This window comes from Anopheles coluzzii, chromosome 3, assembly GCF_943734685.1.
Source record: "Anopheles coluzzii chromosome 3, AcolN3, whole genome shotgun sequence".
NCBI classification, from domain to species: domain Eukaryota; kingdom Metazoa; phylum Arthropoda; class Insecta; order Diptera; family Culicidae; genus Anopheles; species Anopheles coluzzii.
The window spans coordinates 80,810,177-80,836,874 of NC_064671.1; the positions used below are offsets into that span (position 1 = coordinate 80,810,177).

Genomic DNA, 26,698 nt, shown 5'->3' on the forward strand with positions numbered 1-26,698 from the left:
GCAATTGATGCCCACGAGCGACAAGCTGATGCTCGTCGTTGCTACTGCAACGACAAAGCCGGGGCTTTGGTCATTCGAACTATTTGGATGTTTAATTGTGGCGGGGTTATATTTTTGGAATCAATATTTTTCACCATTTTTCTGTTCGACTGTTGCTGCCTGTGTGCGCTGAAGCTAAACGTATTGCAGGCTACAATGCTGAACTTAGAATCGACACCAGCACGGAGCACGGGTGGGCCTGACATATTTTGCAACGGCTCATCTCCAAGGCCCCCACGGGTGCTCCGTTTCATGCTTATGATGGATGAACGTTTGCAATGCAAATAAGCGGAGCAGCATTGAGGTGAGGTCTGCCACTGCTCTGCCTGTCTGCCAATACAACGTGTGCTGTACAGCGTCGCTTCCCTTGAGAAGCGTTCAAGCTGGCTGGCTGTGTGAGGTGCGTTTTAATTATTCCAATCCATCCCTGTCATCGTCCGAATGCACAATGGGCAGTTTAGAACAAATTGCGGGATAAAATTATTTTTGCAGAAATTGTTAGTTTTTATCGTTTGTAGTAAAGTATTATGAAAGTAAATAACATTTTATTTGTAGTTCGCATCCATACCACCAGGTGGCGCTACATAAAATAGTGTTTTAAGGGATCTTTGCTTAGTTTTATCAATTTTGTGTGTTTTTTTTTCTTGTATTATTTGTTGCTAATAGTATAAATCATTTTAAAATATACTGTAATGTTCGATAATGAAGATTAAATAAATAATAATAATAATAAAATATAAACAAAACATAATAATTTTGAATAAGATAATTTTTTCTGCTTTGTATAGGACAATTGTAGCTAATTCTCGTCACTTTTACTCACAGGTAGTACAAATATTAAAAAATTTACATACACAACTTAGGTGGATACTATTACAAGCTCCTGACGTCTAGTTCACATTTCTAAAGACATGAATAAAGGCATTTAAATGTTTAGATAGAACAGGTACATTGAAATAAAGTAGTTCCCAAATTCGTAATGAAAAGCAGCACATATTATTTGTCTTTGAATATTCATCCAATACTTTTTCAAGCCCTGTACTGCCTTCAGAAGGGATAATAAAACTAAAAATCCGATGTTCTTAGTTTTACAATTATCCAAAAAAATCAGAATTCAACGATAGCTACAAACTAAGTATTTACTTCATTTGTAAAGTTAAACCCTGTCTTTGTTTTAGTGCGTGTAGCTACTGATATTGAACTGGTTAACGAATCAGAGGAATACAGCTCATTATACAGAATGTCCTTCTGGATGCATTTTCTTTCTTGCAAAATATTCTTTGTAGCATCTCCCCTCTATCCTTATATTTAGTTTGTCATGAGTTTTGGGAGTTTCTTCTCCCAAAACGCCAATAGATGCTGGTGCATTCATAACGTTTTCCTGTTATGCGTATAATTTAAGAATTATTTTCTTTATATCCTGCTATAATCTACAGTAGGACCAAAAGGTATTTGGTTCTGATTTGCTTCATTATATTTAATGATAAAGTTAGGTTAGAATAGAAATTTACATATTAGTTTAGTTTAGTTTAGTTTAGTTTAGTTTAGTTTATTAATCGATGGACTATGAAGCCCTCTCGAGTCAAAATTTGTTTACAATACATTACATTAGATAACGAACAGAACATTTATATATTGTTATTGTTGAACGCATTCCGAACACTTAAAAAGTGAAGTCAGTTCCGTTATCGTCATTCCAGGCTCATAAACATCGTTAGTTAGTATTAGATAAGTACATGAGCTGAAACTAAGATACACAGCTTCGTAATTGAAATGAAAGTTGATCAAAAGCACGTAGAATATATTTTTATAGAATACACGAAATACGCTACACTAGGCTCCTATGGAGCCGCCTAGTTACGCATGTGTCTGTTTTTAGAAAAAGTTGATGTGAAAAAAGTTCAATAAAATTCGCGTTCGCAAACTTTCGCAGAATATTTCTTCACAGATTGATAGTATATATATTACACTATGATGTGACATATATGAGGCAACGCCACTCTACGCCACTTTTATAATGGCATTAAGTCAAAAATTTAAATGATGAAAATTTTCAGGAGGTTTCTTCAGTTATTATCGTATATTTTTGCATAAAATTAACTTTATATCAAAATTTTTCACGTGTTTACAAAGCTGACTAAATATCCTTTATAAAATGTCTAAACTTATCAAAATCGGTTCATATTTGAAAAAGTTACAAAGGTTCAAAATTTTCCAAAAAAGTGAAGATTTTTTTGCGTTTTTTTAACAAATCTCGACTTTGAGAGGTCTTTTCTAGAGAACCAGAACAGATAAAGAGCTCATATTTGGTATTTTTCTTAGTTTAACCCTTAGTATTAAAACCTATTATTTGGAATTGCGCTATTACAAAGTTGATTTTTTGAATTTCATCCCGGCAAATGCCCATTGTGGAATGGGGAACGACGCGTCCAGTAAGACCGAGCGGGTTGGGTTGGTGGTCGAAAGGGACACATGGGTACATTATAATTTTGTCCATCCAACTAGATGTAATTCAATTTCAAGTAACCATCAACGGGCCTTTGACGCAATGAACCGAACTGGAGGCATTGCATGGATTAGTCAAATAATGTCAACTGTAGGAATTTGTGCAATAATTTTAAGGGAATGCTGCTCTTAGTAGGAAACAGTCATGGTTCATGTTGAAATTTCCACTTACTCCAAACGTTTGGGCAATATCTATTCTGATGAGCCATTTGTAGCATTGGATTTGTTCTGTTTCATCAACATTTGAAGTACCAAACGAAGCAAAATGAAGTCTTTGATGATTAAATTCATAGAATTGGAGATTGTTCTTTGCTTTATGTACATAACTTTCAATGAGAGAATTAATTAACTCTCGAGCTTTTCGGCGCTATTTACGTGCTCTTATTGACTGCAAGCAGGATGGTAATATTGTTTTGTCGGGAGATAAGTATTGAGGGGTATTAAGCTTTGTAAAGAATTACCTAAACTAATCTACATAAGAATTATTTGAAAGCTACTATTTACATGTCTATAAAATAGAAAAGGTTCCACAGAAGGAGGTGTTTTGAGGCTCCGTACTTGCCTTTCAGCCGTTCTGTGGCATTGCATGCAATTTTACACAAGGATTTCGTAACCGGTCACATCGATGAATTCCTCAAATCTGGTTCGTTAAGGTGCATACCTGTACCTTGGTTATGTTTGTAAACGCGCACGTTCGTCATACTACTAGTCGATACGTTGTTGCAGGAAAAACAATCTGTTTAAACAATGCCATTTTGTTGCGGGTGTTCAAGCAAGATCGGCGATGAACAAACGGATAAAGCATTTCCAGAAAAATGAGATGCTTTTGCAGTAAGCTCCTTGGTATGCTGATGGAGGAGGGTTTGGTTGTTGATTGTGAGACCAAGGCATTGGATCCTTTGAACCCATGAAATTGTTACTCCATCTGTAATCAGGTGATGGCTTGTTGGCTGAACCAGCTGTCGCTTCAGGCGATGTGGAATGATCATGATTTGCGTCTTGTTGTTGTTGATGCGGATCTTTCATCGTAATATCCTTTGGTTAAAGTTCCCTTTTTCATGTAAACTTTAGTGTATGGTGAAATATACCCACAGTGGAACGCCGTTTATCTGAATCCATTGGGAATCGACCTCGACCGGATATTCGAAAAACATGGACAATGGAACCAAATGTGTTTTTAATCATACTTTTGTTGTTTCTTAAAACGAAGAATTTCATGTTTATTTCAGGAAAATATTTTAATTTTGGCATGCATCTTACTGTTAACGGGTTTTAAACTCCTCCCCAGCACATTATTGAACTGTAATTTCTCAACGGCACGGGAGTACGGAAAGCCAAATAAAAGGTATCTGCATAAACAGCGTTCCGTTGTGTTTCATTCGTCATGTTCTAGTTTAAAAATAATTTTGGGAGAGCTTTATTGTAATGCGAAAAATCCATGACGAAACTTTCCCAGGGAGAGCTTTTAGTATCGTTAAATTTAGACAATTATTGATTTTTCATCGTTTAGCATCTATACCAATGATTAAAAACGGCATAGATATTAATGTATCTCTTGAGGATCAAACGAGTATGGCCCAAAACGTTAAATGTCTAAAAATAGTCGTTGATGTCCTCCAAGAGCAACAGTAGAACGAGTTCCATTCAAAGTACAAGTATGCGTGGAAACAAACACACCACAGGAATACCTGATACGAGCCATATTTAGCAACGAATACCATATGATTGCCTGCTGCTCTCGCGTCAGCCCATCGGATATGTTTTCTATCATCTCGCTCTACTTGTCGTGTCATAAAACTCCAACCCCGGCAGGCCGGGTGTCAATTCTTGGAACTCGGAACAGCGTGTACCGTTTGAAGTCATCACACACACACCCACAGAGCGGATGTCATAACCCGGTGCCAGTCTGGGTCAACGATACAGGCCTGTGGATTTGGAGGGCAGAATCAACCCATGAAATAACGGGCAAGGGATAATGAACCATCAAATTACCCTCTGGACCGAGCTGGCAATGAATTCGTTTCCAATGTAGGTTGCAATTGGTTATACAGGACAGTAGGAGGAAAATAACCACCCAGTAAGATAACAAGAAAGCATTAAAAACCCCATATGTTAATGATGGATAGATAAGTGCCCGGTTGGCTGCGTTGGCACGCTGCACACATGCTGTGGGTGGAAAGAGGTTTATTGAACTGTCCCCGGGTTAATTCGTTTATAACGCGATAATTCGAACGATAATTTGTGTACGGCTCATAAATTCACGGTTTAACTTCTGGTTGCGATGCGGAAGATGTTGTGCGTGCGTGTGTGGCTTATGCGCTTCTGGTGGGTTTTGGTGTTCCCGTCCCACGTTGGCGTTACCCAAACAACACAGGCACAACCGCTTTCTTGATATTTACTTTTCTTTGCGTTTTTTTGCCTTCTCCTAAACCAGCATTGGAAGATAAATTTCACCAGCGCAGTGGCAATTTGGGGCGGGAGAAATAAAATCCCACCAGCCAGTGTACCGCCAGCTGTGCGGGAAGCTACAAAAACTTCGCCAACTTTAAGTTTCCTCCCAGTAGGGCGGCACGGCTTCTCGCTTTCTCTCTCCCTGCGTGTGCTGGTACTGTATTAAAAAAGTGTACCAGAAAATTCATATCTGCACCGAAACGCTTCGGATTGTTTATCTACTCGCGTGGTCGAAAATATCTTGAGAAATGTTCATTGCTGCACCGCAACTATCGAAATTCCCTTTTAAAACCGTGTATCGGATGTTTACGCGATACAAATAATTAAAAGCAGAGAATGAGAGAGGAACAGAGAGAGAGCTGGCGTACCGGTGTTACGGTGCTGAAATTACGGAATGCACCATGTTCTGGGCCGGGTGTGCGTATATAAGCAAACAAAGTACACTTCCCAACCTTGAGCTGGTTGAGATTGTGTCGGAGGCCAAGATTGTAATTGCCGTTACCTCGAGTATGAGTGCGCGCGGGAAACAGAAGCGAGCGGAATGGGTTTAAGAATTATGAAGATGGCATTATACGGCACGTCGACAAGTGGATGACAAATTTGTTTACTAATCGCCACGGACTGCTCATTACTTCCCCTGATGGGTCATAATTTGTGAAGCGTGTGCTGCCTAGCGTGGCTGTGGGTCACTCGCTTAAAGGCTAATGGAAATGTCAAAGCGGAGGATTTTGGGGGCAACTGTGTTAGGATATAGATGGCTTTCGTTCCTAACCTTGTGCAGGAGCGTACATCAATTACATTAGCTTTGAGTTCTAGTTATGGCAAGCTGAATCTTTAGAATCATTATAAGAAAGTAAGAAGACAAGAAGGATAGTTGAGGTATTTCTCCAATTTTATAGGATGAAAAAGCCTGGGAACTAAAAGCAATTCAAACTAGAGAAGAATTATTTGTACAAATGTAAACACTATTTTTGAAGCTAATTCATTTTAATTCAAACATGTCTTGTACTCTAATGAATTTAGATATGTTTAAGATAATCGATTCATCCAATGCACAGAACATACAGTGATGGGTATTCTTACAGTAAAGAATTAAAAGATTGGAAAGGAGGTAGAAGATGTCTACTCAAAATTTGTTAATCACTGACGTTTTATCATTGACATTGATCATTGTCTAATCATTGTTAATTTTGACGTTTCACAATTTTAATGACGTTTTATCATGCTAGGAAATAGATATATGCATCGTCAAGTAGAAAAGGCTTCCGGCTTTCGATCTTTAAGATTAACACAAACGTTGCATATTACATACTCAACGTCACGTTACATACTCAAACACATATGCAACACAAAGCAAGTTTTTTAAGCTGGGATTTGATTGATGAAACCTACGTTAAATAAAGCAACACTTACTCAAAACAGAGAAACGATATATGTGCCTTTTGCAACGCCATCTTCAATATAACGATCACTTCCTCTCTCTCTCTATGATAAGCGGACAGCATCATTCAATTAGTATGGGAAATATCCCGTTTAAGTCCTTAGTACATAAACGAGAAAGATATCAATGACAAAAGCTTCTACGTTCGTCTAGATCAGTATTATTCACATGATCAGTTGTCCTCCTCTGCCTGGTAGTAGAACCAATTATTAGATAATATATCCTTACTTCCTTTGATCACGAGCCAGAAAGAGATCGGAGATGTTTGTTTACTGATGAGAGCTACCTCTGCGTGTGGATACTCTCCTGTTAGCCAAACTGACAAACGTCCCGAAAACCGTGGCTCAAATAAGGATTAAAAAGAGAGAAACATGAGATACATGCGTCTTCTTCAACGCCATCTTCATTCTAACGATCGCTTTGCCCTCTCTCTTTGCGATAAGCGTACAGCATTATTTAATTATTATCAGAAAAAGTTCCTCTAATTGCTACTTCTATGGTCTAGGCTCCATCCATAAAATACGTAACGTTTAATATTACACGATGATCATTTTTATCTGAAAAGATTGGAATACTTCGCTGAAGATCTTTGTTAGAAACCCATCAGCAGTTCTTTTCTTCAGTTCAGCAGAAATTCTATCCAATTACTAATATATCCGGCTCATATTAAACAATCAGAGATATTTGAAACATTTTCAAATTTTGATTATATTCTGTTTCACATGTAAAGTATGCATAATCAAATAAATACAATCTGTAACGTTTATTGGAGGATGAAGCCTAAGACAAGCCCCTAAAGAACCTCATAAATTGTCCCCCAATGACGTCAATCTCGCGAGTGAACAAGTCTCAAACATCTTGGCTGGTGTCTCTTCCGCGGACGTTATCTTTACGAGATGAACTGGAAACTAGCTGAAATGTTGTATACCGGCCATCTCGAAAAACCTGCTCATTCACAAATGTACCAAACTCGAATGTGATTTGCAAAGAAAGGACAGGGTTTTTTTTTACTTTTGTTGGAGTTGAAAAGATTTAAGAATTATACAAAAACCAGCCCACCGAAGCACACTTTGCAGAAGCCGGATCAAAGAATTGGATGGAATTTCTTACGTCACACATCGGCGCTATTAGACCCGGCTGTGAAGAGGTGGGATGGTTTGTACGAATGTTTCGAGCGGAAACCGGTTCCGCGTGCCGCATCGGTCCGATCGGAAACCTTACATTGTCATACATTTCTCAGCTGCGGCCTTGATAGTAGGCACCAGTCTTGGGAGGGAGAGTACTTTATGACTTTTAACCAAAAGACCGTTCTGCCACACGCCAATTGGCATCCAGGATTGCTCATCGCTAGTAGCCGAATGACTGAATGGAATGTAAATACAAGCGTACGCAAGCGCAATGGATGAAGTGCGTCGTCTGAACACTGTGTGACACACGCGATTGCGGTAGGCTCAAACGTCCGCAAACATCACGTCATCCGGGCCGGCGCTTCATGTTTCACGGCTTCGATCACACACCACGATCGATCAACGTGGCTGTCACACAACCTCGGGAGGTGGTCCACGCAAGCAGCCAAATAATGGCGGCAAATTATTTTAGATTATAATGCTAATTGCACCCACCGCCGGAACCGGTGAAGAAATCTTGAAATGTTCGCCTGTTAAGAAAAGCCGGCCAAGGCGTGCGCGTCTGGATTTATGTGCGTATAAATCATCACCATAATGACACCTGCAGCAATAACGCCACACCGCGCCACACGGCACCGTTGGAGTTTCTGGTCAATTTACTGCCTGCGACCATGGGCAGCCGCGGCGTCGGATGTGCTGACGAACGATGATGATGCTTTAACGAGCGACCAACGATCACGCTCTTGCAGGGTCCACAGGCTCCCCATTCCCCCCTCCTATGGGTGTGTGTAACCCTGGCATCGAATCCCTGGCCGAGACGGTGTGTCAATTGGGCGATTTGTCTTCCGACGATGACATACCGAACATACGGGAGGGTGCGGTGAAGGTTGCAAGCTGCCTGCCCCGATGCACCGGCACTCGATGACAGGTACCCGCCGGTGTGTGTGTGCGTGTGTGGTACGGGTGTATCAGAATTATATTTAATTATAACATTTTTCATAACCATTTACTATAATTTAATTACATGCAAATACCTATTATTACGCATGGAAATCGTGGACTTGTCGCTTTTCGTTCCATCGCTCGCTCGCTCTCGCTCTCCTCTGTCACGGCATTTTCGAGATTCACGTTACGAACAAATCACCACCTCCGTCCATACTGCAAATAGGGTGTGGATGAGGGTTGTGTGATTTACAATGTAGCCACCGTGCCCTCCGTGCCGGAAATATCGATCATCAGCCCTCGTCAGGGTGTTTCGCTAGCTTCAGCCATCTTCAGAAAGATGTCCCTTTGAAGAGTGCAAAGTCTTTGAATTGCTGGCGAAACCGACGCACTTCAGCCGGCGGGGTCGACATCTGGGCGGTGAGCAGTTCGTCGCGTGCAGGTTCGCTGCTGGTGGTACTTCGAGCAGGGAGCTCAGTTTTCACGGTAATCGTTGCAAATCTTGCGTGATAGTGATGAAAGATTGCTACAATGTTTTCCATCGTTTTGGGGATATTGGATGATTGGTGATGAACTCTGGATGGGAATTTTCACTCTACCGAAGTCAACAAAGCTACGTAACAATTGGTTTTGCCAAAAATTGCGAGCTGATTTGGGGTGAGGTGAAATCTTGGAGAAGTGGACCAAACATGGCCTACTTAAATAGAAAGCGTATTGGATGACAATTCCAATCGGATATTGACAAGATGAAGAATACACTAAAGCTGTAGCTGTACGAGTTCAAGCTGGATTTACTTTAAATTCCAATTGGTTCAAACTAATTATGGTCATGCTGGTCCAATGTTTTCCCAATAAAGCAATTATCACCATAAAATTACTATAATAAATGACCTCCACCTAGCAGGCAGACATTCATTGATTGCTCTTTTCGCATCATTGCCCTCTATTTAAACGGTTCAAAATGAATGTCCCTGTGTGTATGACAAACTTCCTCACTCCCACAGAGCAGGGAGCTCCATGGGGTCGACAAAATAGAGCAATTCCTCATTTTCTCCCAGCACGGACAGGGAAGTGCCCAAGAAAAACGACACAACTACGCGCAATTCCTGTGCACTATACACGGATTTTAACCCCACTGCCACACCCTTGCCGAGCTCCCCGAAGCGATGCGATGAAAACGCCCAGAAGGTAAGTGCGATAAATTAAAGTACCGATAAACACGGTCATCGAGGATCGCCCAAAAGGATGTCTCAGAGCGTTTAAGCTGCAGTTCTGGGGCGGGGTTCTTTTTCCTGCAGAAGACCTAAAAATACACACAAACTGGTTTAACAAAGATGTGGGGTCCCCCGAGGGACCTACGGGGAGATGGGACACAAGACTAACGAGGGCACAAGCGTGTGTGTGTGTGTGCGCGTCCGCATCTTTGGGTGATTTACGCTTAATTGCTTTTGGTCCGCTTTCTTGGGCTGTGGATGTGCTGTATTAATCGGCGATACGGCGTGGTTGAATTTCATGCCGGCCTCTCCCTCATTGCCTCCGAGCGCAAAATCATCGAATATCGCACGGGAATCGATTGCGCTTTGCTCCCCTGTTGCGAAACACAACGACACACACACGCACACGCTGTGCACCAGTACTCCTTCCATTTGAGGCCGCAAATTTATGGACACATGGCATTAATTTCGATGCTGCTGCTGCTGGTGCTGGTGCGGTTGCTGCAGCTGCATACACGATTGCAGCTCGCAATGGGTTTGGAAGGAATCTCAAGCACAAAGTAACATGCTGGCACACACACACACACATACACAAAGTTTCCTGCGGCTAAACGGGGCCCGGCACAATACAATGAAGCTATTTTACCGAGCATAATATTTACCTTATCCTTATCGGCTTGCGGGGGCTAAGAAAATGTATGATTTTATTAAACGCAACCATGGCGCATGGGATCGGACGGGTGTGTTTGGAAGGGAGGAGAGTAGAGCATTGTTGTACTGGAAGAAAATGGATCGTAAGGTTGCTGTTGCTGCTGCTGCTTGTGTGCTGAGTAATTCAGATAACGGAGATAAAGTGGACAGCGAATGGATGCATCAATAACTCGGTCAATATGTTTTGTGAATGTTTGCTTGCTGCATGTTAATACAACTCCATTATGAGCAATGATGATCGATAGAGCGTTCCAGGTCCTGGGAAAGGGTTTCCGTGGCAAGTTGATGCACTGCTGGAATAACTTAAGATGTTGGATGAGCTGTAGATTTAGGCTTGTTTTTTATATTATCCTTGTCGTTTTATTAGATGTTTGGGATGTCTTATTATTTTCTTGGTTATACTCCAATAAACTTATTGCAGTTGGAGCATGTTTATTTGCTAATTGATAATCAGATTGTTCACTGGTTTATTAAATATACTATTCTGATACAGTATAGCTCTCTATTCAAGGACTGTCGGTTTAACAACTAACGGATCATAATTGGAAGACATATTTAATTTAGTATTCATTGAGTTTGTTCATCGGACATAGAGAAAGTCTTGATTAAATTTAGTCTATTTCGTTGATTAAACTAAATGTAACGCCCCGTAGCTTGTAAGTACCTAGAGCACCTAACGCTAGAACACGCAAACGCTCACGGAACGCAGATTGAGATGAATCAAAATTTATACATAGGGTAAATGTACCAATAGTGGTGCAATTTGTAGTGGTACCGATGTGTTTTAATGGATTTAAAGTGTGAGGAAGGATAATTTCTGAATATTTTAACACATAGCAATTGGAATATGTTTTATCTACGCAATCACAACCATTTTTATCATGAAATACATCAAATTTACGAAAAAATACATATTTTTGTGACTGCTTCGTTGTACCTATAATGGAGGTATGGTTCCTATAGTCGTCGTATTGTGTTCCTATAGTGGTAGTAAACAAAGATGCATCAAAAACGGTGTATAATATCAATGAAACTTAGTTTCGAAGCTGTTTTCGTATGAATAGCAAGGATTACTGCCATAATATAGTTTTCTTGCGTAATTTGATCGTAAAAAAATGTATAAATTTAATCAATGAAACTATTGACTAAAGTACTGCATCACACCTGTCATCAACCTACACCCGGAAAAGTGTGCTTGATTTGAAGTCAATTTTTCATTCAGCCAGATAAGCGAATTTTGGCCTGTTTTTGGTAAATTACCTACATAAAACTCATTTCTGTTGCTTATTTTAGTGAAAACAGTACGACATGTGAAAAATTTCCTCAAAAAAATCTAAAACGACCTGTTTTTATTGATTTTATAACTATAACCACTATAGGAACATGCCTGTTTTGTGTACCTATAATGGCACTATGGTAAAAAACACTCAAAAATGCATAAATATGGTAAAAAGGCAAATAATTTTAGTAAAACAATAACATTTCATAACAGTTATGTTAAAAAACTAGTAATTGCGTGTTTATGTGGTCATTTAGAACGTTAACAGAAAAATGAGTTTCGTTATGAAATCCTAAGGATTTTGGAAAAATGTTGACTCATTTCACAAAATAATGGATTTTTCGGTCACTAAGAAACGGAATGGCCCCATTTAACTTTTAAACCCTTTGTAAAAGGCTAAAGAACATTTCACACTAACTTAAATAACTTAATTACTTGTAATTTGCCGTATGAACCGCATTTTAGTGCAATACCACCACTATTGGTACTACCACCACTATAGGTACATTTACCCTATTGTAAACTTGACTGAAGGCGATTCCCATCGTGTTAATCGGATCTGACTGACAGAACAGAGAAGTTTACAGCGCTGAATAGGTGGGCGCATCAATTTCGCCACTAATCAAACCTGCCACAAAGAAGCGTTGAGAGTTCGCACGTCTCGTTCAGAGAGGTTCCAGACCTAACAGTAAGTATCGACTCCAATGAATATGATTTCGTTGATGGGACATCGATTTTATAGTAAAGAGAATCAAACAAAATTTGTAAATAAAGTAATTTTCCCATAGGAATAAGTCTGTGCTTTTCAATTCTAACTAAATGGACTTACTAAATGACTTACGGACTGCTTGATAAAGCTCCTTTAGAAGTTGCAAGTACTCCAACGGGTAGCTTCCGCAATAAATATGATAAATCCAATAACTTCATCACAAGATCGCGATGATCGGCAAGCTTCTTCTTCTTCTATGTCTTAACAACCGATGTCGGTCTAGGCCTGCCTGTACCCACTTGTGAGCTTGGCTTTCAGTGACTAATTGATTCCCCCACCATAGCAGGATAGTCAGTCCTACGTATGGCGGCGCAGTCTTTTTGGGGATTGAGCCCATGACGGGCATGTTGTTAGGTCGTACGAGTTGACGACTGTACTACGAGACCGGCTCGGCAAGCAATGACGCCAAAACTCAGTGCGATCATTTCAGGCGAATTTCGCCCGAATTTCCCCATGACACCCAAGTCCGCGGACAACATCCCCGAGAGGAATTGATACAAATTGAAGGTAGATCTTAAAAACATACCTACACGCATGTCTTCGTCCGCGCTGACGAAAATTCCGGATAACTGACGGCAGGCAGCTCGGAAAGTCGTTGATTTATTTTTGCAATTAAGCTTAAATAATTACCTTTCAAAGGATGTTTATGGAAAGAAATTATCTCTCTTAGTTTGGTTTTTCCATACCCTGCCGAAAAACCCATTTTTTGAAATGAAAACGTTCTTCTTCTTCTTCTTCTTCTTCTTCTATTTGGCGTAACGACGACTGTACCACGGGACCGTCCCCGTAATGCAAACGTTAGCGATCACGCTTAGTAGATTTCAGATGGTTATCAAGATCACGCTAGAATGGTAGTTCCTAGATCATGTTTTTGATGATTTATTTAATGATCAAACATCTAAATACAACATTTAGCTGATCTAAAATCAATATTTAAATACGGCAATCTTGAAAATGTCATTTAATTAAAGGCAAAAAACAAGATTCGTGGATATTTCACATGTTTTAACTATCAAATAAATCAAAATCGATGGAAACTTTCGACCATCTACAGGGACAATCTCAAACAATTACTCGATGTTGAGATAAGCTTTTTCAGAATAATTTAAAAAAGAACATGGGATAAATGCATAAAAGGAGCAAAGTAAGTAATACTTGTAATAATCGATTATTAGTGAAACGATGAGATACAATTATGTTGCAATTATACAGAAATATTGAATACCAGCGCGTCTGAACGACAGTCTTGGCGTGTGTGTGTATGTGAGAAGAGGTTTTCGTGCTCGATACGATACCATACCGAACGGTTAGATGGAATGCCGTTCGAAAGCGAAGCCGTGAAACGAGGTGACACCGCGTTGAGCTAATGGGTGAAACTCGGAAAAATCCAGCACGATCGATGTACCCGATCGACGGTGGCCTCCCTACCTAGCTGCTGGCCACAGTTTAAATTCAATTAACATTTTTCCACGCACAAATCTCGGATCTCGTATCGCGGAGTTCGGGTCAGGGAAACCCGCCGGTGCGCCAGAGCGCTCCGTTACCGAATGGAAAGAATGCTGGCCCAGCTGGCTAGAACCGAAAGTGGAGCTAGTGTGTAAGGCTGCTGCTGCTGCTGCTGTTTGCTGTTGGTGATGTGAAATAATTTAAATTGCACAATTGCCTGCACTAAAACGGGGAGGGTGAGCGTGAAACTGGATCAGTGCACCCCCCTGAGCTGATGGCCAACTCCTCTCTCACACGCATGCACACACTGGGTGGAGATTTTCCTTTTTCGGAGGAAAGGGAAAATCCACCCCTTCTCTGTAGGCTGGTAAGGTGTGTTTGATTTCGATTATAATGATCGCGACACGGCTAGAACCAATCAAAATGCTTGCGCCCGGGGTCGGGTACCGCCCGAAACCGGAGCTTTTGCACCAATACCGAACGTGGCTTTTTGTGTGCAGGCCGATCGTACAGAGCTTGATATGGGGGGTTTTAGCTTGGTTTTGGTGGTGTACCTTGCTCGGGCACGGTGTGTTGCATCATGTCACGTAGCGGAGAGGCTATATTAATTTAAATGGTAATGTTTTAGTAAGTCAGAGAGATGCGGTAACACCTCTCGGTGGAACATTACAGTACCTGCACGTAAGTTTAAAAATACAGGGGTTTTCTAGCCAAACCGCAGCATCGTAAAAAATGCAGTACAGGCATTCGAGCCTTGAGATGAATGAATTGGGCATAGTAAACGTATCCTTAAAGGTCGCAAAATTCTTGGTCGCATAATTCTTGGTCGTAGAAATCTTGGTCGCCAAATTCTTGGTAGCAGATATCTTGGTCGCAAAATCCTTGTTCGCATAAATCTTGGTCCCAAAAATCTTGGTCACAAAATTCTTGGTCGCAAATTCTTGGTCGCAGATATCTTAGTCGTAGAAATTTTGTTCGCAAAACTCTTGGTCGCCAAATTCTTGGTCGCAGATATCTTGGTCGCAGATATCTTGGTCGCAGATATCTTGGACGCAGATATGTTGGTCGCAAAATTCTTGGTCGCAAAGTTCTTGATCGCAGAAATCTTAGTCGTAGAAATCTTGGTCGCAAAACTCTTCGTCGCCAAATTCTTGGTAGCAGATATCTTGGTAGCAGATATCTTCGTCGTAAACTTCTTGGTCGCAAAGTTCTTGATCACAAAATTCTTGGTCGCAAAATCCTTGGTTGCAAAATTCTTCGTCGCAGTAATCTTGCTCGCAGAAATCTTGCTTGCAAAATCCTTGGTCGTAAAATTCTTGGCCACAAAAATCCTTGGTCACAAAATCCTTGGTTTACGGTCTTTTCGGAGTCAGCGCATTTATTCAATAGATGTCTGGAACGGCAACTGTGTAATGTGTATTGTTTGAAGAATGTTTTCTAAGATGTCTTGGTCACATCATGCGATTTGCGACGGAGGTACTTACAATATTCAGGTTGGTGAAGAAATGACTTCGAGGCGTTAAGATATTTGCTTATAAGCAAGTGTCCAGAAGTTTATTGTGCTGATGTGTTTGCCACTGTGTCAGTAATTATCGTGCAACGTACTTATTGTGTACTTCATTGGGTCAACAAGGTTATGAAATTTTTTGCACATTATTAATGGTTTCTGCTTTGTATGACGAGATGGTTCTTATAGCACAAAGTACTGATTATCTGGAAAACTCCGTTGTAGAAATTACACCAAAAATTATATCGAATTATAAAATCAACTCGAATAAAACTCGCACTACATCCCAATCAGTCATGTTCCCACGAATAAGATTGTAGCCCGATTGCAACAAAATTCCACCATTTGCAGTTGTACCTGTATGAAGGTTTCGCTTGAAGCCTACTGATCCACAAATGCATTGTACTTCACCGTCATAAAATCAGGACGTTTTGATTCTGCTCCAACACACACACACACACACACACACACACACACACAGGCGAACACACCCTGTAATTGCTAATGTGCCGACATCGCGACCTTTACACCCTTTGTACTGGAAACAATCCGCACTGTGGTCGTGCGCCGTTGATCATCATTAGCAATCGGCTGGGGTCATTTGTCATAGGAACGCGGCTGCAGAATGCTGTGGTGCAGCAAAAATCGGTAATGATCGGCCGGATGTGTGTGTGTGTGTGGCTGTGTGTGTCGGCCGCTGCAACCACCATATTGCCGCGAAACGATAATGTGAGAAACGTGAGATCGTGCATCGTCAGCAACCGCCGCCGGTGGAGGACACCAAACCGGCGCCGATCGACGGATAATTGTTACAAATGAATGGAGTTCGGTGTTCGTGGCTCCTAGTGGCACCGAAAAGGGCAACCGTGTACGTGTCTCTGTGTGTGTGTGAATACGCAATGCACTTTGCCGTTTTAATTGCGGTTGAAAGCTGACATCGGGTTGTCGGGTTGCGCTCTAACATCTGTCAAGAATGTCATCACTCGCTGTGTTGAGTGCGCATCTTCGATGATGACACCTTCTCTCCATCGCTCCCGGCTTAGTACCACCAACATGTGTGCAATATTTATTTAAATTACAACACTGTCCAGCCAGGTACCACTCTCTCTCTCTCTCTCTTGCTCACACTGTTCTATTAGTCCCGTTTTCTCTTCGCTGGGGAATTGTGTTTACTTACAGCTGGTTCAAGGTCTCGAGCGCTGTATCGATCCGAGCGCGTTGCCGAGAAGTGGCCACAGAGGCGCAAACGACACACAGCGAGCGGGATCGACGCCATGCTAAAACCTCGGGACGCGCAAAAGGGCAAGCAAACCGCGAGGCGCGAGTGTTTGTGTAGCTGCAAGTGGCAGAATGCACTTTCCGAAGCACCTTCCGCTCTTCGCACGTGAGCGCACTGCGTGGTGGCGACGAAGACGGGCGGGCGACCTTTATTGGAGGTGCGCATCGGTTATTAAATTATGATTGCACGTGCTGGCTATATCAGTGCTGCAGTCAGACGGCAGTAGAAATGAAAGAAAATCAGAACCACCAGAGATTGAATGATGCAGTTTTGGTGAATGTTCGGAAGAAAAAAAACAACCCCAAACGGATTAAACGCTCGCCTTCACGTCATAATAATGTGGAACTAATACGTGAAGTGTGGAGCGCACTCCGATTGCCGCTTCCGATTGTCCGGCGTGGCTGACAGGCGGGCCTGATTGGATTGACATTTTTATGAGTGTGAGCGGTGTGAGTTGACTCGTCTTGCTGTTGGGTGCCGTGTTTGCTTCTGCTGTTCCCCATTGCACGTTTTGCGCGAATTTGATCTCGTCTGATGGGACGGATGTGCGTGCTACGGGGCAGCGCGAGACGTCACCGGGTACGCGCAGTTGTCATACAAAACCGCGAACAGACAGATAGCCTTCAAGTCGTTGCGGTCCGGATGGCGGAACGGTCATACAAACCGCAGGCGCGATGTAAAAATGCTGCGGCACGAGGGCTGGCGGTGCATAATCGAACGAAATCGCTTTCGCGTAGTGGTAGTGAGCTGCACCGTGCAATGGGATTCTATTTTCCGGCAAACCAAACGGTTGACTGCTGACTAATGATAGAGATTGAGTGTCATAATTGTGAGGCTTTAGAGATTCACACAAAATGGTGCTTCAGCTTAGGTAGCATTTTAATAAACGGGAATGGCCTAGTGCTTAGTGCTTTGTCATGATTAACCCGTTTAGTGGGCAACACGATTAAAGTAATTTTGCAAAATGCAAAATGTTCAAATAAGAGAGTTTTTTCAAATTGGAGAGGTGTCAAATAAGAGAGGGTTCACTGTATTTTTTTAAATATTTTCCCTTCTTCTTCTTCTTCTTCTTCTTCTTCTTCTTCTTCTTCTTCTTCCTTTTCTTCTTCCTTTTCTTCTTCTCCTTCCTTTTCTTCTTCTCCTTCCTTTTCTTCTTCTTCTTCTTCTTCTTCTTCTTCTTCTTCTTCTTCTTCTTCTTCTTCTTCTTCTCATCCTTACTTATCTGTTTCCTCTTCTTCTTCCTCTTCTTATTCTTTTTCTTCTTCTTCTTCTGTATCTTCTTATCGTGTTTTTCCTCACTTTTCGTATTAAATATTCCAAATGCTTCCAAATACTGCCTGATCCAATAAGAGTTACTATGAATGACTTACTGATGAGATCTCAGTAAGATCAGTACGAATAAGAAGTAAGTCCTGTTTAAAATCGATCATTGACTTTCACTTGTACGCGCACGTGTCTCAAACCTGAGTTGTCTCTGTCTTATATATTTTCGTTCTTATTTTTATTTTAATACTAGCTGGCCCGACAAACTTAGTTATTCAACAAAAAAAAAAAAACAAATATTCCATTATTGCTTTGTTACTTGGGATTGTTGTATCGTGCCCGTATCCCCTCAGGATCCGATCATCGAGTGTAAACCGCCAGGAAACCTCACACCAAGTGTCAAAGTGCTGTATACAACACAACAACAATCCTTCTCTTTGTATGGAAGTTAGAAAATCTTTTTTAAATTAAGTTTAGTGTAACATCTGAACGATTTTTAAGTCTTAAAACCTATTCTCATACCACCATAAGGTGTGTGCAAAGTTTCGTTGAAAATGATCCAGCCGTTTCGGAGTTTACTCGCGACAAACACCGTGACACGAGATTTTTATATATATAGATTTTAAGAAACCTCTTATCATCATCATCAAGATCGTGATGACAACTGCAGCTGTGCACACATTATATTATCAGCAACTTTCCTTAACAAGATCTAGATACAACGGTTGCTTTGATTTATTTCATGAGTATCCTTCTCAGTTGTACGAACAATATGGCAAAATGTTCAAAAACATCCAAGGAAACCACCATTTTATGTCACTTTGATAATCGCTACCGAATCGTTCCCGAATTAGATCGATTTTGGGAAAGTGACTGAATGACATAGGACATCTACACATATTACACGTTACACAGATTGCTTAGCATAGATAACGCACTTACGTTTGATATGAGATAATCTTCTCACATTCTTAATTCAAATTTTCCTTTTTCTAATCGTTTTTCTCAATTCTCAATTCTCAATTAGGAAAGAATGATTATCATTGGATAGTCATATTGTGATTTATTGCAAATTATCAAACCGCTAATAGATAAAACCAAACATCCATGAATGTATCTCAATCCTGCTATATACATCCAACAAATTTGGAAAATTGATAGTTTTACTACACTAATACCTCATCATGGTTGTTGCAGTCCGTTGGTCTAATCCATAAGCATTGAGACTCGCGCGAGGTCCGATGTGGATCGATTCTTATTGCGGGCCTGTTCAAGCATGATTTACTTTCTTCGGGATATATGATACTTATCTTATTACTTACCTATCTTACTCATATGTGTTTGTTTTAAAATAATAAGGTAAGATAGCGATTAAAAACGTCAAATTCTATAGAGGGGGACTGCTGCTTAAAGTTGTTTGTTTTCACTTTAGCATATTTTTTTTAATAAGCTCTAAAGAATCACTTTTATGGCCAATTCCAATATAACTTTGCATAAAAACTATCTCTCCAAATCAGCTTTCATAAAAACATTTCTTCCAAATTCTTAAATTAGTTCCTCATTACACCACGGTGCAAATTATATGATTAATATTCCATCGCCACCAGTGATTATCAAAACGCGACCCTAAACCTCTTATTACCGTGAGGGAGGGCAAAAATCGTATCATTATGAGCGCTGTTGCTTTCGCTGTCACGTTGTTTGGGTGGTGTGCGCCAACAACAAAAAAGGCTGTCTCTTCAAAAAGGGAAAAATCGCCACGCAAACCTTCATTACCTTCAACCACGTCGCACGCACGCGCGCTCTTCGCGGTTGAAGGTGTTGAATAATTTGCGCACAACCTTAAGCTGCCTTCGCTGCTCCCTTCGGCCACTGACCAAAAAGCATGGTTTGACTGTATGAGTGTGTCATTTAGGCATTGCATGCGCGAAAAGATCTTCCCACTCTCCGCATGATTCCCTGGACGGGGGGATACATTAATTGTCGATAATAACCATCGGCCGTACCAATCTCGTGCCATCGCTTCGGGTGCCGTCGTCTGTCAAGTGAAGTTTGTGTCCAGTTGGTTTTTGGGCCAGGTCCAGTGAAGGAAGCCAGTAAGGGGGGCAGCACCTTAATGAGATGCTTAAAACGGTTAGTGTGCTTCAAGCAGGAGGTGGTTGAGATGAGTTTGTAGCAAAGCACTTGCAACGGGGGAATTGCAGTGGGCCAACTCCAATCACTTGCCTGTTAATCAGCACGAGGCTTGATAAAGATGACGAGTGATCGCTAGATAAATGCTTCCCAATGCAGCCGCTCAAATTACCGCCAAAGCTAGGGCTATTGAGACAACAAACTTGAGTTGAGGCGTTGTTAATGAAGCTGCCTGATGCTGTGGTGCTTCTGCTAATCGCTTTACCGTACCGGTCAGAGGGTACCGCGTCCGTTCGGCACCGCGTCGGTTCATGCGTCGGATGTTTACGCCTTCGAAACATAATATTTGCCCCCCCCCCCCCGCAAACGCATTTGCGATCAATTTACATTGCCACAGCTGTAGGTGTTAAGCAAGTACGGATTTGCGCTCAAAAAACTTCACTCCACACCACGGCTCTGCGTCATATTAAACCCGGGCGAAAGCAGTTCACTCGCTAGAAGAGCCAATGGAGAAGGGTGAGGAGCAAAAATTAAAATTCAAAAAGAAAGTAACGCCTTCCAATTGCGAGGCCGTGTGGCAAGTAAATATGATTTAAAAAAAATAAAACAAGGAAAGAAGAGCCCAACGTGTCATATTTCATCCTACTTTACTGTCCGAGCGGGTTAAAGCGAAACCGGAGGAGGATTTTTGTGTACAATCAGTAACCGTTTAAGCGCGTCATTAGCGATTGCGTTCTGGTCCAAGGAAGAAAGGTCCGCTGTCATCCCCGGGGGAAGCACTTTTGGCCGCTTGCCTCATTATGTCGCCAATCACCGTCAATTTGTGGAGAAAGGACGGAAAGGACCGTCAGTTCCGACTCAGTCTCAGTGTTCGGGAACTTTTTACCGGGACAGTGCCGGAAAGGGGGACAGGATGTAATCCTCATCCGATCCGAAAAGTTATGCACCTTTATCGTTATCAGACGGTGCATTTTGTTGCTAATTTTCTTGTGGCTTTTCACTGTCTTTTATCGTTTCCCAAAGTCACCGGGGATTTTTTTCCCCCCGCAAGCGAAGATCAGCACAAAACGCTATCGCGATGAAGCTGTCACTCAAATCTTGGCGCTCACTTTGTCAATCGTTTCGAGTGCACACTTGTGCAGAGACGCTGTGTGGTGGAAGGTTTAGCATGGTGGTTGCGTTTTGTCAACTTTTCCACCTTGGCGAGTGCCTGCCACCTTTATCTGATGGTGATTAATCATAGGGCGATAGTTTTTGCCCGCCGATAGAAGCGATGAGCGATGCGGGCAAGAAGTTGAACGTCACGAGCGACTTGAGAGAGAGAGGATTATGAGCTTTGCGAATAAAGAGTGGATGGGCAGAATGCAAAGTTTGAAGCGACTTGATGTTACTCCCGCAGCCGCACAAACACCTCGCATTCCAAACAGAGGTGTACATATTTCAACCACTGACAGTAATGATGTTTGATTAACTTTGCCTTCACTTACCTACTGGTCTGTTTTGGTGGTGGTGGTGTTGATGGTTTGTTGACGATGCAAGATGAACGCTCTTTAAATGGCTTGCACTTTCTGTTTTGATTCAATCAATTTCGTTGCCCGTTTTGCTGAAGAATTCACGTACGCAGCCACTGTCGTAACGCTTTTGTAACGCTCTTGTAACTAGCACTGAAACGCGTTACTGTGTTAGCACACAACGGCAGTACAGAGTGCCCTTTTCTCTACGCACACTTTTAATCGATCCGTGTGAGTGATGTGGTTGGGTGGGTAAAGCACTTTACACTTATTTTCGATATACCAGCATTACCATCATCACCATCCCCAATGCAACTATTTTGATGCTATCGGGTTACGAATTAATCACTACACGACACACTCTGCACATACGCACACACACACACACACACACGGTTGCCTGTTGTTTGCCATTATTTTGTTGGGCACTGCTAACAGCACTCTTTAGCCCACAGAACGCAGTGATGCGGGTGGTGGTATAAATTTAGACACTATGCACTATGTCACCGATCGGCCGTTATCACTTACGTGCGCGCGGCTCATATCCCGATCATAGCCACTCTGCCGCACACCAAACACCTGTTGCATCGGTGGGGGTTGAATGCGGGAAACGGCGCCCATGCGCCCCAACCCGTTGCTAGGGAGCGAAGCGCGCGAACTGCTGCAGACCTGGGCACGGCACCACTAAACACCGGGGGATGATATCGAACCGACCGAATATGAAGAAGATATCCACACAAAGCCGGGGCCCGTCTATTTGCCTCGGTTACAACCAGCCCGCCGTCCCACCGCGCGGGAAAGCAAACCAAAAGGTAAAGATCTGCGCTACGCGTACGCTGTGGGAGCGACAGCGGCGGCGCGCGTCTTATCGGCACGCGTGTTGAACCGAAACAAAGCGCAAAAGAAAAACATCGCTCCCCGATCGGATCGGGTGCCCCGGTGCGGATAGGGGGTCTGTGCACTATGGGCAATTTGATAGCGATGGCGGGTTGATTGAAGGAGTAATTGCAAAACGTAATTAATGTAAAATGTAAAAAAGGTACAAAATATTTTCATATTGTGTAATGTTTTTTACGCAGATTTTTGTAAAAAATTGTCAAGTCATAAATGTAAATAGCCAAGAGCTTTAATATTTTTGTTTGTTAAAAATGCATATACTTTTACACATAAAATTATAGAAATAAATCAAGAAAAATACATCAAAACAATGCTATATTTTTATAATTTTTTAATGTTTATTATAACACTGTTTGATTAGTATAAATGAAGAGAAAGATGGAGGGAACAAAAATAATATAAAAACCGACTTTATTGCATTGTTTTTTGAACTGTTATACAGTAAGAGTTCAATAGTGAAACGCTTTTTAGTTGGCATGCTTATTATTTGAACGCGCAATAGCTGGCTGACAGTTCAATTAAAAAGCATGCGTTTGTATGGAAAATCCAATGTTTGAAAATTTCACAAAAATCCCATGGCTTGCCGAGAAAAATGTCAGTTTTTGTATGGAAAAACGTGCCAACTGAAAAGCACATATTCAATAGTTGGCAGGGAATCGAAGTTCACCCAGTGAGCTCAGGCTGTATTTGGTAATCATTATGTTTTGTTTTTTCAATCCTACCTCAGGTTACTTTGTCTTTAATAAAAATTGAAATTAAATTAAATTTTATCTAGCAAACTACTACCACCTTCATGAAATTACCTCCACTTTATGAAAAAATTTGCATGATTTGAAAAAACGTTCGGACTAGGAATACAAACTTTCTGAACGAATCAAAATGCGTGGTAGAGTGTTTACTATTTTAAAGTTTCTAGAGTGTATTTTATTTTCAACACATGATATTGACATTGAATTAAAAACAGGCTCACCGCGGCCAAGAGTTTGGATACCTTCTCAGGAAATGTGTCAGAGAACAGTAAAAAAAAAATAGAAAAATCATATCATTCAAATAATGTCTAGTTCAAACTATTGGTTAAACAGAATGCTATTTTACCTTAGCCTTATAACATCTAGGTTAAATGTTTATTAAAATTTAATAAAAAAATAATGTAAAATAATGAAACTATTACGTTGGGTGTTATATTTATTATCTTTTGAACTGCTGGCTAGCGAAGTTCGGCTGAAATTAATTCCCCATTAAACCATCGGCTGTATGATTGTCACCCATAGTGCGAACGAAATGTGGGTTAGAGAAACGGCTGAACAACGGGTTGAGAGCGCAAGGGATACAGGTGTTTAAAGGGAGAAGCGATATGTTGTTTGCCCAAGCACATGCTTAAGCGACCCGGCACAAGTCACCCATGCGGGTGACGACAGCTGCGAAGTGACGCTCTTCGTCCACACACCCACCGACTACAGTGATTGCCTCAAAAAGAAGACACACACACATATGAGTTGCTTGATTTGCTTGATTTGTGAGTGTGTGTGTGTGTTTTCTGGCATGAGATTAAATTAGTCTTGTTTATTTAGATATTATAACGTAACTAATTTGAAAGTATCATGCAGCAGTTGGTAAGTCAATTAATAATAAAAGGATAGTTGCCATTTGAAAAAAGCGCAGAAAACACAAACCGCCCAAAAGTATGCAAACTGCCGCACATTGTTTCAAGCGCATTGTGATACAGTTACGGCCAAAGAGATGAGATAAAGGGGTTGCGACATTTTATTAAAATATTCGTTAGAGGATCTTTTCATTACAGCTATTCAGATTATCCTAATAAATCGTACGTTATTCTAAAACTAGAATATTAACAATACTAATACAGACTAATAGTAATAAATCAAGTATCTGTAACAGTTATTACAGCTAAATTTTCAATTTTAAATACACATAAGCAAATAAAAGATAAATAAAATATAATTATTCTGTTGAAAAAAATTCTTTCAATGTAAGATTGTTAGCAACTTTTATACAATAAAAAAGTGTATTACAATATTTTAAACCGAAATAAAAAAAAGTTGAATAAAAGATGAATATTTAAACTTGACATGAAAATTGAACTTACCTTAACAACATTACAGGGTTTTCCAGGGGTTCTCATAGTTGTGGGACACTTCCTTGACTCTTTCCTACTGGAAGTGAACTTCATGCGGTGGAAATTGGACTCTATTGGACTTAATGAACTGTTTCTAACGTGAAATGAAATTAATGTAATGGGAATTGAACTCTATAGCACCCTTGTTGGACAAATCGAATAGGATATTCCAAGTAGCTTGTCCAAAGAGGGTGCTATAGAGTCCAATTCCCATTACATTAATTTCATTTCACTTTAGAAAGAGTTCATTAAGTGTCCCATGGCTATGATAACTCGTGGTTGTGAGAAACCCTGTAAATAGGTTTTGTTGAGTGAGAGGCAACACTGTCATCACTATTCAAATTCTTACACACTTTGAATGAATGTATTACGGCGTGACAGTTAATTTTTAAATTTGAATTGAAATGTTTTTATTTTGAAAATAATTTTAGTACATAAATCAGTTTTACACTTCCACCATCCACCATGGCGTCCGCATCCGTTCGTCCACTACTAACCCACCAATTTTGTTCACTCTGTGTGTTTGCCATCTTTGTTTTTCAGCTCTGTTTTTTTCTGGTAGCCATCAATGAACACACGTACACACACACACACACACGGGCACAGCTTTACATATCCTACATAGACCGGTTATAACTTTCATATGAATGTTTGTTTGTGTGGTTTTTGTTTTTGTCGTTTGGTTTATGAACTCAGTTTCATTTCCTTTTACAGGGTTTCCCACGATTTATTGGTTGGTTCCCACGATTTATTGGTGCGTTCCCACGATTTTTTGGTCATTTCCCATAATTTTTTGGTAGCAACCCACGATTTATTGGTCGGTTCCCAAATATTATTGGTCGGTTCCCAAATATTATTGGTCGTTTCCCAAATATTATTGGTCGGTTCCCAAATATAATATAATATAATACCGACCAATAATATTTGGGAAACGACCAATAATATTTGGGAACCGACCAATAAATCGTGGGTTGCTACCAAAAAATTATGGGAAATGACCAAAAAATCGTGGGAACGCACCAATAAATCGTGGGAACCAACCAATAAATCGTGGGAAACCCTGTATCGCCTTGCTTTGCATGTTTGCTTTTGTTTGTTAGTTTATGATCAGGTTGGTGCACATTTTGTGTTGTAAAGTTTGTGTATTCATAGTTACCATTTTCTTGTTATGTTTTCTTATCTGTTGTATTGTGTTTGTTATTTTATTGACTCTTTCCTTATTGTAATGTTTGCCTTTTGCCATGAATTCTTTTTCTTTTATTTTTATTTCTTAGAAGCGTAACAGTTTGCTTGTAATGGTAGTAACATTATTGTTTTATAAAATGGAAAATATTACAGTTTTCAGTTGAAATAAAACTTCAACTAAAATTAAAATGCCATACCAAACTACTCTTTATGTGGAAAAAAAGGATATTGTTCCGACATAGGACATGGAGGAAAAAATCAGTTGGTGGGAGTGTGTGTGTGTGTGTGTGTGCGTGCCGTTAGACTATTTTAGAGTTTTGTGTGGTGTTTGCGTGCACTGCGTTTCGCCCACCATGAATCCACCCCTTCATTTCACATCACTGCTCACCTCCGGTACGACAATATTTGATAATATAGTTCCATAATTACCTTAAGGAATTACTACACAACTAATTTAAGTGTGAGTGTGTGAGTGGGTATGTAGTGTGTGTGTGTGTGTGTGTGTGTGAATGTGTTCTTATTTATGTAAGTTGTGTTTTACATGACGTTCCGCTCCGCGCATGAACCGTCAAAACTGTTTCGTTAATAAAAGTGATGTTTTGTGTTTGCTGCCTTCCACTCTTCCTCCTACTACATTGTATCAATTAGTTTACTTTTTATCAACAACAATTTATTTTTAACATTATTTTATTACTTTTGCGTAGTGTTTTCCATTGTTTCCTTTCTCTCCCTTTCCTGCACTCTTTCATTTTCATATTCTTTTCCTTCCGCTTGTGATTGGTAACGACTCTAGATGTATCGTTTTTTCTTTCTTTGTTCTTTTTTTTGCTTTTGCAGTGTATTCTTATCGCCTTTTGAATGG

The 26,698-nt window shown here is 40.7% G+C and overlaps 1 protein-coding gene across 2 annotated transcripts in view; it reads right to left on the reverse strand.

Moving 5' to 3' along the window:
- LOC120957836 (bcl-2-related ovarian killer protein-like) overlaps positions 1–22,519 on the reverse strand; it is a 52,199-nt gene extending 29,680 nt beyond the window's left edge. For both annotated transcript variants that reach the window (XM_040380226.2, XM_040380225.2), the window contains exon 1: positions 21,594–22,519. The gene's annotated coding sequence lies outside the window, so the exon portion shown is untranslated. The remainder of the gene's footprint in view (positions 1–21,593) is intronic.
- Positions 22,520–26,698: the final 4,179 nt, after the last annotated feature.